The 13,089-nt window shown below is 53.9% G+C and overlaps 1 pseudogene; it reads right to left on the reverse strand.

Annotated features, from left to right (window-relative positions):
- Nucleotides 1-12,737: 12,737 nt before the first annotated feature.
- Nucleotides 12,738-12,855, reverse strand: LOC135269821 (small nucleolar RNA SNORA42/SNORA80 family; annotated as a pseudogene).
- Between the last annotated feature and the right edge of the window lie 234 nt (nucleotides 12,856-13,089).

Raw genomic sequence — 13,089 nt, forward strand, 5'->3', positions numbered from 1 at the left:
TGCACTTCAGACTGGGCAACAGAGCGAGACTCCGTCTCAAAAATAAATAAATAAAAAATAACAAGCCACACTATGGTTTGAATGTCTCCCTTCCAATGTTCAGCTGTGGCCAATGTGACTTTAAGAGTAGGGCCTTGGCCGGGCGCGGCGGCTCACGCCTGTAATCCTAGCACTTTGAGAGGCCAAGGCAGGTGGATCACGAGGTCAAGAGATCGAGACCATCCTGGTCAACATAGTGAAACCCCGTCTCTACTAAAAATACAAAACATTAGCTGGGCATGGTAGCGCGCGCCTGTAGTCCCAGCTACTCGGGAGGCTGAGGCAGGAGAATTGCTTGAACCCAGGAGGCGGAGGTTGCAGTGAGCCGAGATCGAGCCATTGCACTCCAGCTGGGGTAACAAGATCGAAACTCCGTCTCAAAAAAAAAAAAAAAGAGTAGGGCCTCTAAGAAGTGATTAAGCCAAGAGAGTCTCTCCTTTGTTAATGAGATCAAGGCCCTCGTACAAGGGGCTTCACACAGACTCTGGCTTATTTGCCCCTCCCACTTTCCACCACACGAGGACACAGCGCTCCTCCCCTCTGGAGGGTGTAGCCCTCTCTAGACGACTGAGCCTGCTGGAGCCTTGATTTTGGACTTCCCAGCCCCCAGCACTGTGAGAAGTAAGTTTCTCTTCTTTATAAGTTACCCAGCCTCAGGGATTCTAAGTACCAGCACGAAATGGACTAAGACAAGCCATGACGTTGCCCTTGAGGGCTTTGTAAAGGGTAAAGCATCGTCCAGGCCTGGGCTGTGCCTCTCACCCCTGTGGGGCAGTCAGAGGTGAATATTAATGGACGTCTGAATACATCAGCTCTCCTCCTCCAAGCGCCTCCCCCAGGTGGCAGAGCCCCTTGTCTCTGGGCTCCCGCAGAGGAAAAGCTACCATATCGCTGCTCCATTTGCCATTGAGTGGCTTCCTTCAGAGTGACATTCAGTGTCTGCCCCAGCCTTGCCTTCCCACAGGCCTCAGTGCTAATGGCCCACCTTGACCTGGTGTCATCGTGGAAGGCCCAGGACAAACCATCTCTGCTTGAAAGCAGAGTTCACCCTCAGCCCCAGTCACAGGAGGTGCTGCTTCTAAACACCTGGTCACTGGCCTTCCGCGACCACCAGGTCCCGCACGCCTCCGTCTCTCCTGTCTTCTCTGCCTCCCCTGCATTTCTCTCCTGGGCTGCTGGCTCTTCAGTTGACCATCTCCCTCAGCCTCCTTAGGGCCCGCCCACCTCGGACACCTGCTGGCCCTGTCGTCAAGTCCTTGCCTTTGAGGCCAGCCTGGACTGGTCACCCTGCCCTTGTCAAAGCCCCAGCCTCTGCACTCTGCTCTGGCCAGCCTGACACACCATTTCTCAGGTGAGCCTGGCAGAAACCTGGAGCCTCTGCCCTGCACCTTGATTTCTTCTCCCAAGCCCTGTCTCTGCCTGAGTCAGAACCCAACTCCAGTCCTGCCTCTGACCCTGGAGCTGAACTCAGTCCCAGGCAGGCGGACGGGAAGCAGAAAGAGCATTGGTGCTAGTGGAGATGGCACATTGGCCCACGTGTTTATCACCTGTGGTTTCCCAAACCCCACAGGAGGACAGGGCACAGAGATGAGGAGGCAGAAGTGGGTGAGAGTTCACGACTCTGCAAGACATGAAACCAAGGGGACCACGGCAACCCATTCAGCAGCACGGATGTCCGACCTCCGGGCGTGCAGCGCACGGTCAGGGCCGGCTTTGCCCTGCGGAAACACTGAGACTCCTGAAGCATCTGCGGCCGAGGGGATCCCAGAAGCCTGGCATGGAAAAGAGAGGTGTGGTGGCAAGTCTTTGTAGACAGAGCCGATCCCTCGGTCAGCATCCAGTTCCGTGTAGCCGGGAGACTGTCCTGTCCCCACCCCACAGGAGGCCACAGGTGGTCTCCAGAGAAACTGAACCCAGAAGGCTCTAGGCGAGGCAACAGGCTCAGAAACAGGATCACGTCAGCACGGGAGTAAGCTGAAGTCTCCGTGTCCACTGGAAGGCCCTCGGCTCCTGCCTTAGCTTCACTCCCCAGGGTAGACACTGTCTGGGCTCCACCCAGATGGTCTCGGATCCCTGAACTCTCCTGGGGTGCCATCCCTGGCTGTCTGCCTCTGGGGCTTCCCATGCTTGCCCTGCAGCTCACCCTGGAAACCAGCCATGGGCCCTGCGTCCACTTGGCCTGCACTTGCTCCATCCCCCGGGGTGGCCCTCGGACGGTGACTGGGGGTCGTACTGCCTTAGTTATCCATCCAGAAGCTTCCATCTGAGCAATCGACCTGGAGCAAGTGCAGCCCCGTCACTGTGGCGTGGATCTCCCAGTGCTGGTGTGGCCGCCAAGGCCATCGTCCCTACCCCCACATTCCTACCTTTTTATAAACGCCATTTCCTTTTCTAAGAGGTTCACCCTCCTTTTAAAACTTTGATTGCTTCTGACTGCAGCCAGAGCCTAGCAGCAAGGTTGTCTGTGTCCCCCGCCCCCCGCCCTAGCAAGGCTGTCTCCACCCCTTCTGGCACTGGGGACTCTTCTCGTCTCCTCCCTCCACATGTCCAGTGGGCACCCCTTCTGTGCTCGGCCTATTCTGGAAAGCCCAGAGTAGACGCTCCTGTGCTGCCTTCCTTTGCCCCCGCCTGGGCTCCCCAGCACGAGGGGCACAGAGACAGGCTGGCGGTGCTTGGCCAAGTAGCTGTTCCAGAAACGTGTGTTGGGTGCATGGATATGTGGGTGTCTGGAGATACATTTGAGGTTCTGTGACAGCTGCATCTTCGTTCCCCTGCTCCTCTGGGACCTTGGACCCCAGTTCCCTCACAGGCTCACTGGCATTGCCCAGGTCAGGGCTGAGGTGGCACAGTCACTAAGATCACTCTGATGGCAAACCTCCCCCGACGCTACTCTGCTACACGGGGTCCCTCTCTCCACGTGGGCCAGCTCCGTGTGCTCCTCTCCTCCCATAGCCCCTTCCTTCTCCTCTACTCTAACTCAAAAGGGCCGGCTCAGCCCCGTTTTGCGGTTTTGGTTGTAAGGACAGGGTGACTGGGGGGGTGGCTGCTCCACACAAGGAGGCCCCACATCCATTCCTGGCCTGGCACTGCCAGCCCTCGCTGCTGCCTCCAGTTCAACCTCCTCTCCATACAGATAATCATATTTCAAAGCACAGGTTTCCAATCACACAGCAACCTTCTAGAAAGCCAGTGGCACTACTGAAAAGCCTTAGGGCCCACCAGGAAGGCTCTGGCTCTCTCCCTCCACCTGGGACTCTCTGGGCCTTGGTTCCTGGGTGCCCAGTGCTGGGCACAGCCGTCACACAGAGGGCCCCGTGGGAGTGGCCGCAGGTACTCACAGTGCTACATCTGCTTGCCGTGAAGAGCTGCCGTAATCTTGCAGGGTCTTCCTGGATGTGGACAACCAGCCCCAGGCTTGGAATGCCAAGGTATCTCATTCTCTACACCCCATCAGTGTCCCATGTCCCCTTCAATGTCACCTCTTTACCTTTGGTGTGGCCCTGGGCAATTCTGGGTGTCCTCAGGGCCTCGGTTTCTCCTCTGGAGCCTGGAGGATGTAGTAGTGAGGACACCAAGAGACCCGGGGACACAGTTTACACCCGCACAGTCCTGGCCACCGTGGGGTCTTTGTTCTGCCGGTGCTGGAGGGCGATGGGTGGGATCCCCTAGCGCACAGGCACAGCAAGCGATGCAGCCCCCACCGGGTAAGACGCCAGCTCGAGCAGGTGTGGGCGCCGGGCAAAACAGCGGGAGAGTCGCCGGCCTGTGGCCCCTCCCGTTTCCTCCGGTCTTTCTTGCCGACGCAGCACTGGCTGGTTCCAGGAGACCCCTCTGCCCTTTGTACTGAGACCCTCTCCCAGGCAGGGGCCGAGATTGACAAGAGGCCACAGGGTGCAACAGGCAGCCCTGCTCCGCTTTGGCCTGGCAGTGAGATGCTGGCCAAGAAGCTCAGCCGGTGTGAAGGACACAGGCAAAACCTGCCAGGCCGTTCCCGCTGAGAGGACGCCCCGAGTCTGTAACGAGCCCACAGGGTGCTGAGCAGAGATGCCCCAACAGAGTGGCCGGTGTGCCCTCACCTCAGAGATGGCCGAGCTGAGAGCCTAAAGCCTCCCAAGCGGCCCTGGGATTCACTCTGATCCAAACAGCACGAGCGTTGCCCTAATTGGCTCTTTGCTCTAGCAAATCCTGCCTTGAGAACCCTCAGAATCTGTGGGTGAAAGCAGCGGGCCTCACATAGCCCCCAAGCAGGACGCACCCGGCCTCTGGAGCAAAGAGAGATCCAGGCTGCCTGGGCCCAGCCCAGCTGCAGGAGATGGGACCCCCTGCCCCGATCCCTAAGGCAGGGGCTTCGGGGTCTCGGGTGTCCCAGCACGATGCTCCTGAGTCATGGCCTGGATTACCCCGGGGGCCTGGCTTGGGATATGCACAGGACACAGGGGCAGCAACCAGGCAGGTGCTTGCAGCTGGCAACAGCTGTCCTGGCTGCACCCAGCCTGGGATGGGGATCACAGGGCGTGACCAGGTGGCAGGCGAAACTCTGAGCAGACAGGCAGGGCTGCTGGGCGGGTGTGTGTGCTTACACCCACTTGTACTCTCAGCCTCTCTCTCTCACGCACACACTGCACATGCACACAAGCAAACACACACACGCAAACATACAGGCATGCACCCAGAACGTGCATGCACACATGCAGATGGGGCATATCCACAGCCCTCCCTTGTTCTCCAAGTGCCTGTAGGATCCGGGGACGCCTTCGCTGTGGCCGCTGCTTCTCCCTGTATGAGCTTCTGATGGGCAGAGGTGCTGCCTTTCAGTGACGGTCTCCTGGCACAGGTGCCCAGTGAGCGTCTGCAGCAAGGATGGGTGGGTGGGGTGGATGAAGGCAGGCATGGCACCTCTCTGCTTAATGCTCGCAATTTCACTTAGATGGGCTCATACAGTGGCTGGAAACAGCTCTCTGTTAAAAAAAGAAAAAGCCCACTTCAATGACCTTTAAAATAACTTCCAAATAGCAAGCAGAACTAAAATGTAAAAGTGCCCTCCTCCCTTCTACATGGAAGCACTGAAGGGCGTTTCTGGCGTGGGTGTCGGGTAGGTGGACGGCATTTGAATACGCTCGGCCTGGGTGGGTTTACGTGACTGCTCCGTGGCAAACTGTGTTTTCATTTCAGAATTCCTATCCCCGCTTTTCACAACAGGCATGCAAACCTCTCTCCCAGGCTGGGGGTGATCTCAATGCTCTCTTTCCCTTCCCCTTTCCTCATATCCCTTTATCATGCACTTATGGTAAAAAATAAAACAAAAATCCCTAGCCTGACCAGCAAGCCGAAAAAGAACTGAATTCTCCCGCGGACTCCCTTAGCAGGTTAACCTGTTTCCCCTTGTGTTAACTCTGCGTACCTCACTGGGTTGTTTTGTGTTTGTTTGCTTGCTTGTTTGTTTTTATGAGACAGAGTCTCGCTCTGTCGACCAGGCTGGAGTGCAGTGGCGTGATCTCCACTCACTACAACCTCTGCCTCCTGAGTTCAAGCAATTCTCCAGCCTCAGCCTCCCGGGTAGCTGGAATTACAAGCACACGCCACCACGCCCGGCTAATGTTTGTATTTTGAGTAGTGACAGGGTTTCACTATGTTGGCCAAGCTGCTCTCGAACTCCTGACCTCAGGTGATCCGCTGGCCTCAGCCTCCCAATGTGCTGGGATCACAGGCCTGAGCCATCACACCCGCCCTGGGTTTTTATGAGTACTACATGAATTCATGTTGGTTTAAACTTTTCCAATTGGGGATAAACTCCCTTGAGACAATTCAGAAGTGCATTGAAGGTTATGGATCCACAGGATAAACATGCTTCTTCTCATTGAGGTGGCAAAGATTTGAAGAAATCATACTGTATTTCCTATTACAGCAAATATGAATCAGAATAGAGAATAATGCAGAAATGCAAGAATTTTGAAGCTAAAACTCATGACTGGAAAGAAATGTCAAGCTTGGGACTCATAGCGCCGGGCTCTGCCCCTCATCTCACCAAAGCTGAGCTCCTCCCCTGTTCAAGGTTGAATTGTGCCCCTAGAAAGAGATGTTTTCATCCTGAACCCCAGTACCTATGAAGGTGAACCTACTTAGAAATCGAGTCTTTGCAGAGTAACCAAGTTAAGATGAGGCCATTAGGATGGACTGTTATCCAGTACAACTGTCCTTAGAAGAAGAAGACAGTGCAGGCCGGGCGTGGTGGCTCACGCCTGTAATCCCAGCACTTTGGGAGGCTGAGGCAGGTGGATCACGAGGCCAGGAGTGCAAGACCAGCCTGCCCAATATGGTGAAACCCTGTCTCTACTAAAAATACAAAAATTAGCCAGGCATGATGGCAGGTGCCTGTAATCCCAGCTACTCAGGAGCCTAAGGCAGGAAAATTGCATGAATCCAGGGGGTGGAGGTTGCAGTGAGCCGAGATCGCCACTGCACTGCAGCCTGGGCAACACAGTGAGACTCTATCTCAAAAAAAGAAGACAATGCCACATGAGGACAGTGACACATAGGGAGACGCCTCGTGGGGACAGGCAGAGGCCAAAGTGCTGCCACCGCGGCAGGCCAGGACACCAAGGGCTCCCGGCCAGGACAGTAGCTGGAGAGGCAGGCAGGGTTCTGCCCAGAATCTCAGAGGCCCCGCCCCTGCCCCATCTTGATTTTGGACTTTCTGGGTCCCAAACTTCGAGGGAGTAAATTCGGAGTTCCAGCCACCCCAGTGTGTGCTCCATGGTAGTGGTGCGGAATCACACACTCCCTGACTGGGAGAAGGATGGGAAGCCCTGCCGGAGAGAGCCCGTAGACCGGCGTCAGGCCTGTTATCCGCCCTGGCGGCTGGGTCACTTCCCTGCTGGGGGCCCTGGAGTCCTCTTCCCATGCATCCTGATGGATCCCAGCAGATGCTCTGTGAGCCACTGCTGGCCTCCTGCTGCCATGCAATTATGCCTGTAACAGCAGAATCCAAATACGGGCCAGCATGGCAGGTGGCCGGCCTCAACCTGGGAAGCTAGAGAAGGGATGGCGGCTCAGGCACTCACAGCCTGAGAGCTCAGAGAAGCTGCCCCCAGACTGACAGGGCCCCGTGCCTGCCCGGCCACTTGGGCCGAAGTTAGTGGAGGCGCCACACCTAGGGGCCCACACAGGCAGAGACCCCAGAGAAGTCTCCTGTCCCTGACTCCCCACGCATGGCAGCAGTGAGGTGTCCGCCCCCTGGCTGGGACAGCATTGTTGAGCCCCCCTGGAGCTGGGCGCCCCCTGCTCTCAAACCAGCGGTGCCCAGCGGGGCAGGGACGATTTCCTAGAGGAAGTGAGGCTCAGGCCGACTCCAGGAGGGGCAGTTTCACTGGCAGGATCTGTTTCCCTGCCTGCCTTCTGCGGCATCACCCTAAGCTCACAGGGCTGGAGCCAGATTCAGGTCACCCAGGCCCAGCGCATGGGAATTGGGAAATGTTTGTTGAGCTGAATCAAAGCTGGATGGAAGGCGGGGTGGGGTGGCTCATGCCTGTAATCCTAGCACTTTGGGAGGCCAAGGTGGGTGGATCGCTTGAGGTCAGGAGTTTGAGACCAGCCTGGCCAATGTGGTGAAACCCTGTCTCTACTAAAAATACAAAAATTAGCTGGGTATGGTGGTGGGTGCCTGTAATCCCAGCTACTCAGGAGGCTGAGGCAGGAGAATCACTTGAACCTGGGAGGTGGAGGTTGCAGTGAGCCAAGATTGCACCATTGCACTCCAGCCTGGGCAATAAGAATGAAACTCCGTTTAAAAAAAAAAAAAAGAAGCTGGTCGGAAAGAAAGGGAAGGCAATTCTATGAGGCTGGAGGCAGGATGAGCTCTGGAGCAGAGGTCCGGAGCAGAGTCCGGGGAACAGCAGTGCCGTGGGGGGAGCGTGGGGGAGCATGGAGGAGGAGGAGGTGGTGAGGACCCCTGTCAGCCATCCTCGTGGAGGCCCAAAGGTACTTTAAGTGCTGCAGCACCGCCATGGCTGCTGGCAGAAAGTCCTGGCAATGATCTCACACATCTGGGGCTCAGGAAGGGAAGCCCCCTCCCCAACAGGAAAGGGATGCTTGAGTGCCTGGCCCAGCTCTGCCCACATCTCCTCTGGCAGGGCGCATGCTACCGCGGACTCAGGAAGGCTGCCAGTGGTTCTCCTGAAAGCAAAGACTCCAGCTGCCTGGCCTCTCCCTTCCCCAGGGGCGCCTCCATCCCAAACCCTGGCCAGCAGGCTACCCAGGCTCCCTGGGAACCCCTGGGTGCCATGACAAATGGGGGCTTTGGCCTCACCCCTGGGCATGCCCTTCCTCCGAAGGCCTGGCTGGTCCAGCACATCCCATGCTGAAACTCCCAGGGGATGGGGTTGGGACCACCCAGCAGGTTCCAGAAGGCTCTCTCCTCTGTCCACCCTGAGTTAGAAGTCTGTGTGGAGGAGGATGAGGAGAGGAGCTGAGCAGGGGAGCCCTTTTCACCCGGGCAGTTCTGGAAATAGCCCAGGGCTCTTTTCTTCCTGGAGCCCACGCAGACCAGCGCTGTCTTCCTGCCGGTCCTCACCTGCCCCAGAGGGGGTGCCAGCGCTTCAGCGCGCCCCTTGGGGTTGCAGCCTGGTGATGCAGATGGTGCCCCCATCCCTGACTGGCGGCTTCTCAGCACTCAATCCCTCCCGAGAGAAACCTGAGGAACGCAGGCCCTTCGTTTCTTCAGGTGCTGGACACCTGCGGGCGGCCTTCCCGCTGCTTTTGCACTGGTCCCACAGCTCCAGCGTCGGGAGTTCCCTGACACACCCATCCTTCCACCCGACAGCGGAGCGCCCGCCAGGTGCCTGGCACCACTGAAGGTGCTCTCGCCCTTGGCTACCCCCCAGGCTGGTGGCTGTAGTCGGTGAGCCAGCGACGGTCCAGCACAGTGTGGTGTTATGACTAAGGGGGCCCAGGGACGCCATGGAGAGACCTCCGCCCAGACAGTGTGGAGTGGGTTCCAGAAAACGATGCATCGGTGCTGTTCCAACAGCTGTCACTTTTGAGCACCTGTTCAGTGACAAGTAGGTCTAACTGGGTCTATTAAGCGCCAGATGCCCCCGTGGCATAAATGACCCTCTTTTTAAAGATAAAAACTTGAGAGGGCAGTGCTGGCATTCAACCCAAGCCTCCCTGACTCCTGGGCGCACCCTCAGTCCACACCACCCTGCACCCCACAAGACAGCATCCTGCAGCACCCCACACCACAGACTCCGTGTGGGATGGACCCTGCGGGGAGAAGGGAGGAAGAAACCACACATTGTAGGTCCTTAGGAGTAGGACCTATGGGACCTTCTCCTGCAAAGGGTCAAAAATGTCCTCCCCTGGCGGAAGCCCTGGTTTCCCCATGGTCTGTCCCAGCAGGGGTGGGGTGACTTAGCTCAGAAGCCAGAACACACAGGCTGAAGAGTGAAATCTTCCCATCAGAGACCCTGAGCCCCCAAGCTTTAGTATCAGCAGCGTTCAGCGCAATGGAGGTATGATGCCACTAGGTGGCGCCATCGACCCTCATTTGGGGCTAAGCGCCCTGGGCCCCCTGGATGAACCAGCAAGGGCGGCCAGGAACACCAGAGACAGAGACAGCCTCACTAAAGGAAGCCCCTCCGGCGTTTCAGGATGAGGGGCTCAGTGAGCACAGTGATGGGGACTCTGCGAGAACTGAGCTATGAAAACGTGTCTGAGGCACGCTAGTCTGGACTATTCCTGAAATCTACCAGTCACTTTCTGGCCTGCAGATCAGATCATGCCCGTGGGCAGCCCTCCATGGCATTTCCTTTCCTTTTCTCCCCCACGACAGTCCTGGTCCTGATCATTGATTATAGGCTTTTATTTATTTATTTTTTTCGAGACAGGGTCTCACTCTGTTGCCCCGGCTGCAGTGCAGTGGCTCGATCACATCTCACTGTACCTCCTGGGCTCAAGAGATCCTGCCACCTCAGCCTCCAAAGTAGCTAGGACTACAGGCAAACGTCATCATGCTTGGCTAATTTGTAAAGTTTTTGTGTAGCTGGGGGTCTCAGTAAGTTGCCCAGGCTGGTCTTGAACTCCTGGCCTGAAGTGATTCTCTTGCTCCAGCCTCCCAAAGTGCTGGGATTATAAGCATGAGCCACTGTGCCTGGCCTATGTGTGGTCTTTTTAAAGTCACCTTCTCAAGAACCTTCTATAATTCCTTTAGGCAGAATTTAAAAAAAAAAACAAACAATGATGGCTGGGTAAATGGCTCACGTCTGTAATCCCAGCACTTTGGGAGGCTGAGGTGGGCAGATCACCTGAGGTCAGGAGTTTGAGACCAGCCTAGGCAACATGATAAAACCCCATCTTTACTAAAAATCCCCAGAATTAGCCAGGCATAGTGGTGGGCTCCTGTAATCCCAGCTACTCAGGAGGCTGAGACAGGAGAATTGCTTGAACTCGAGAGGTAGAGGTTACAGTGGGAGCCGAGATTGCGTCATTGCACTCCAGTGTGGGCAACAAGAGCAAAATTCCATCTCAAAAAACAGACAAAAAAATGATTGGCAGCGTCTACAAAATTGAATATCTGCAAACCCTGTGAGCCAGCAAGTCCACTCCGAGGTTTACAGCCAACAGAAATGCATGCAGATGTACCAGGGAACAAGTAAGGTCCTCAGCAGCCACTGCTCTTCCCAGACGACCAACAGCAAGAGAATGGAGAAATATGTTTACATAATGGAGTGCTATATGACAATGAAGGGAAGGAAACTGTTAACACCGCTACACAAAATGACGTGACTCTCAAGTCCAAGAAACCAAACCCGAGTGTGTATAAACTGTGACTACATTTATATAAAGTTCAAAACAAACAGAACTAATGCTTGGTAGTCAGGAGATTGACTACCTTTGGGAGTAAGAACTGGATGATAATATTAAAATATTCTGTTACCTAACATGGGTAGTGATTTACATGTGTTCACTTTGTTGAACAAGTTATATTCTCATGACTTGTGCACTTTTTGTACATGATTTGTGCACTTTGACTTTTTTAGTTAAAAAGTAAAGGTGTGAGTGTGCTTCCTTTACAAACCCTTTCCCTCTTCTCCCAGCTGCTTGCAGATGATGATGAGACCATAGGGGATGGTGGAGCAAGAGGCTGGGAGGAGTGTCAATCCCTGAGTCACTTGGTGGAGGAAAGCTTCCCACGCCCAGGAACAGCCACCTTGACCAAGACCTGGCAAGTGGCAGACTTCTATCTATTAGTAGAAATGATAGTGTGTTTAAACTAGAAAAAAAGAAGGAAGGAAGGAAGGGAGGAAGGTGGGGAGAGAGAAGCAGAAGGGAGGGAGGGAAGGAAAGAAATAGTGCTTAATATTTCAATAACAATGATTAGGAAAAGAAGAACATTAGGGTTTTGTTGTTACGAAGGTGGAAAAGTCTCACTGGATTTCTGCCTCCATTCCCTTAAAGCAACCCTAGTGGATGAAAAAGGTGGCTGAAAAAAGAATGAGGAAGGGCTCTATAAATTGTTATGGAATTATTTCCAGAATATGTTGTTAAGTAGGAAAAATAAAATCCACATGTGGTAAGTTACTTTTTGTGTAAGAAAGAGACATTTTTTAAAATACACGAATCTGTTTATTTTTGCAAAAAGGAACACAAGAAAGGTAAACTAGAAACTAATGAAATTAATTACCTACAGAGGTGGGAGGGAATGGAGCAGAAGGGAAAGGGCGGAGAAGGATATTTCTCTGACTATATGCTTTTTTTGCATAGTTTCAACAAACTTTGGTAACATTGTTAATGTGTTACGTATTCAGTAAATAAAATATTCAATCCGATCGTGTAGGGGATAATGCCTAAAACACAGTAACACCAAAACAAATCAATTGAACTAAATATCAACCATAGGAGGAAAAAGAAAGCATGCCCCCATCTGCCTTTATCTTCATATGGCATTTCCTGTGAGTTTCTATGTCCAACTTGCATGCCTCCCCCTGATTTTTTTTAAGAGACGGGGTCTCACTCCGTCACCCAGGCTGGAGTGCAGTGGCATGATCACTGCAGCCTCGATCTCCTGGGCTCAAGCTATGCTTCCACCTTAGCCTCCCAAGTGTCTGGGACTACAGGCGTGTGCCACCATACCCAGGTACTTTTTTGTTTTTTATTTTTTGAAGAGACAGGGTCTCACTATGTTGCCCAGGCCTCAGCAATGCTCTCACCTCAGCCTCTCCAAGTGCTGAGATTTCAGGCATGACCCACTGCGCCTGGCCTGTATTTCCCCTTTTTATAAGAACACAGTCATATTGGATTAGTGCTTTCCCTAATAACCTCATCTCAACTAATTATATCTGCAAAGACCCTATTTGTTTCTCTTACTTTCTTTTTTTTTTTTTTTTGAGACTGAGTCTTGCTCTGTCACCTGGGCTGGAATGCAGTGGTGTAATCTCAGCTTACTGCAACCTCCACCTCCTGGGTTCAAGCAATTCTCCTGCCTCAGCCTGGGATTACAACCTGAGTAGCTGGGATTACAGGCATGCGCCACCGTGCCCAGTTAATTTTTTGTATTTTCAGTAGAGACGGGGTTTCACCATCTTGGCCAGGCTGGTCTTGAACTCCTGACCTTGTGATCCACCTGCTTCTGCTTCCCAAAGTGCTGGGAGCCACCGCTCAGGGCCGCAAAGACCCTATTTTTTTTTCTTCTTTTTTTTTTCCACTGTGCAAGCCACTTCAGTGCCAGCAGCCTATGGGCACAGAGGCCAAGCAATGGTTTGGGGACACAGTTTGCTCTGGCATGGGTTAAAGTCCCTATTTTTAAGTGAAGTCACATTCATAGGTACTGGGGGTTAGCACTTTAACATCTTTCCCTTGTCCGGCCTTCGTTTTCTCATTCTGAAAAGTAGAAATGATAAACACCAACCTTTGAAGATTATTTGATGATGAAATGAAAGAACGAAGGTGGAAACGCATCTTTCATATGCCTGGGAGCAGTGGAGGCGCTCAGTTCACTCCAGCTGCTTTCTGCTGAGGTTTAGGGAGGCGACCCTTGCAGGTGTCCTGTTAGCG

The sequence above is a fragment of the Aotus nancymaae genome, unplaced genomic scaffold (genome assembly GCF_030222135.1).
Source record: "Aotus nancymaae isolate 86718 unplaced genomic scaffold, 86718_ANA_hifiasm-v0.15.2.pri h1tg000057l, whole genome shotgun sequence".
Classification (NCBI taxonomy): Eukaryota; Metazoa; Chordata; class Mammalia; order Primates; family Aotidae; genus Aotus; species Aotus nancymaae.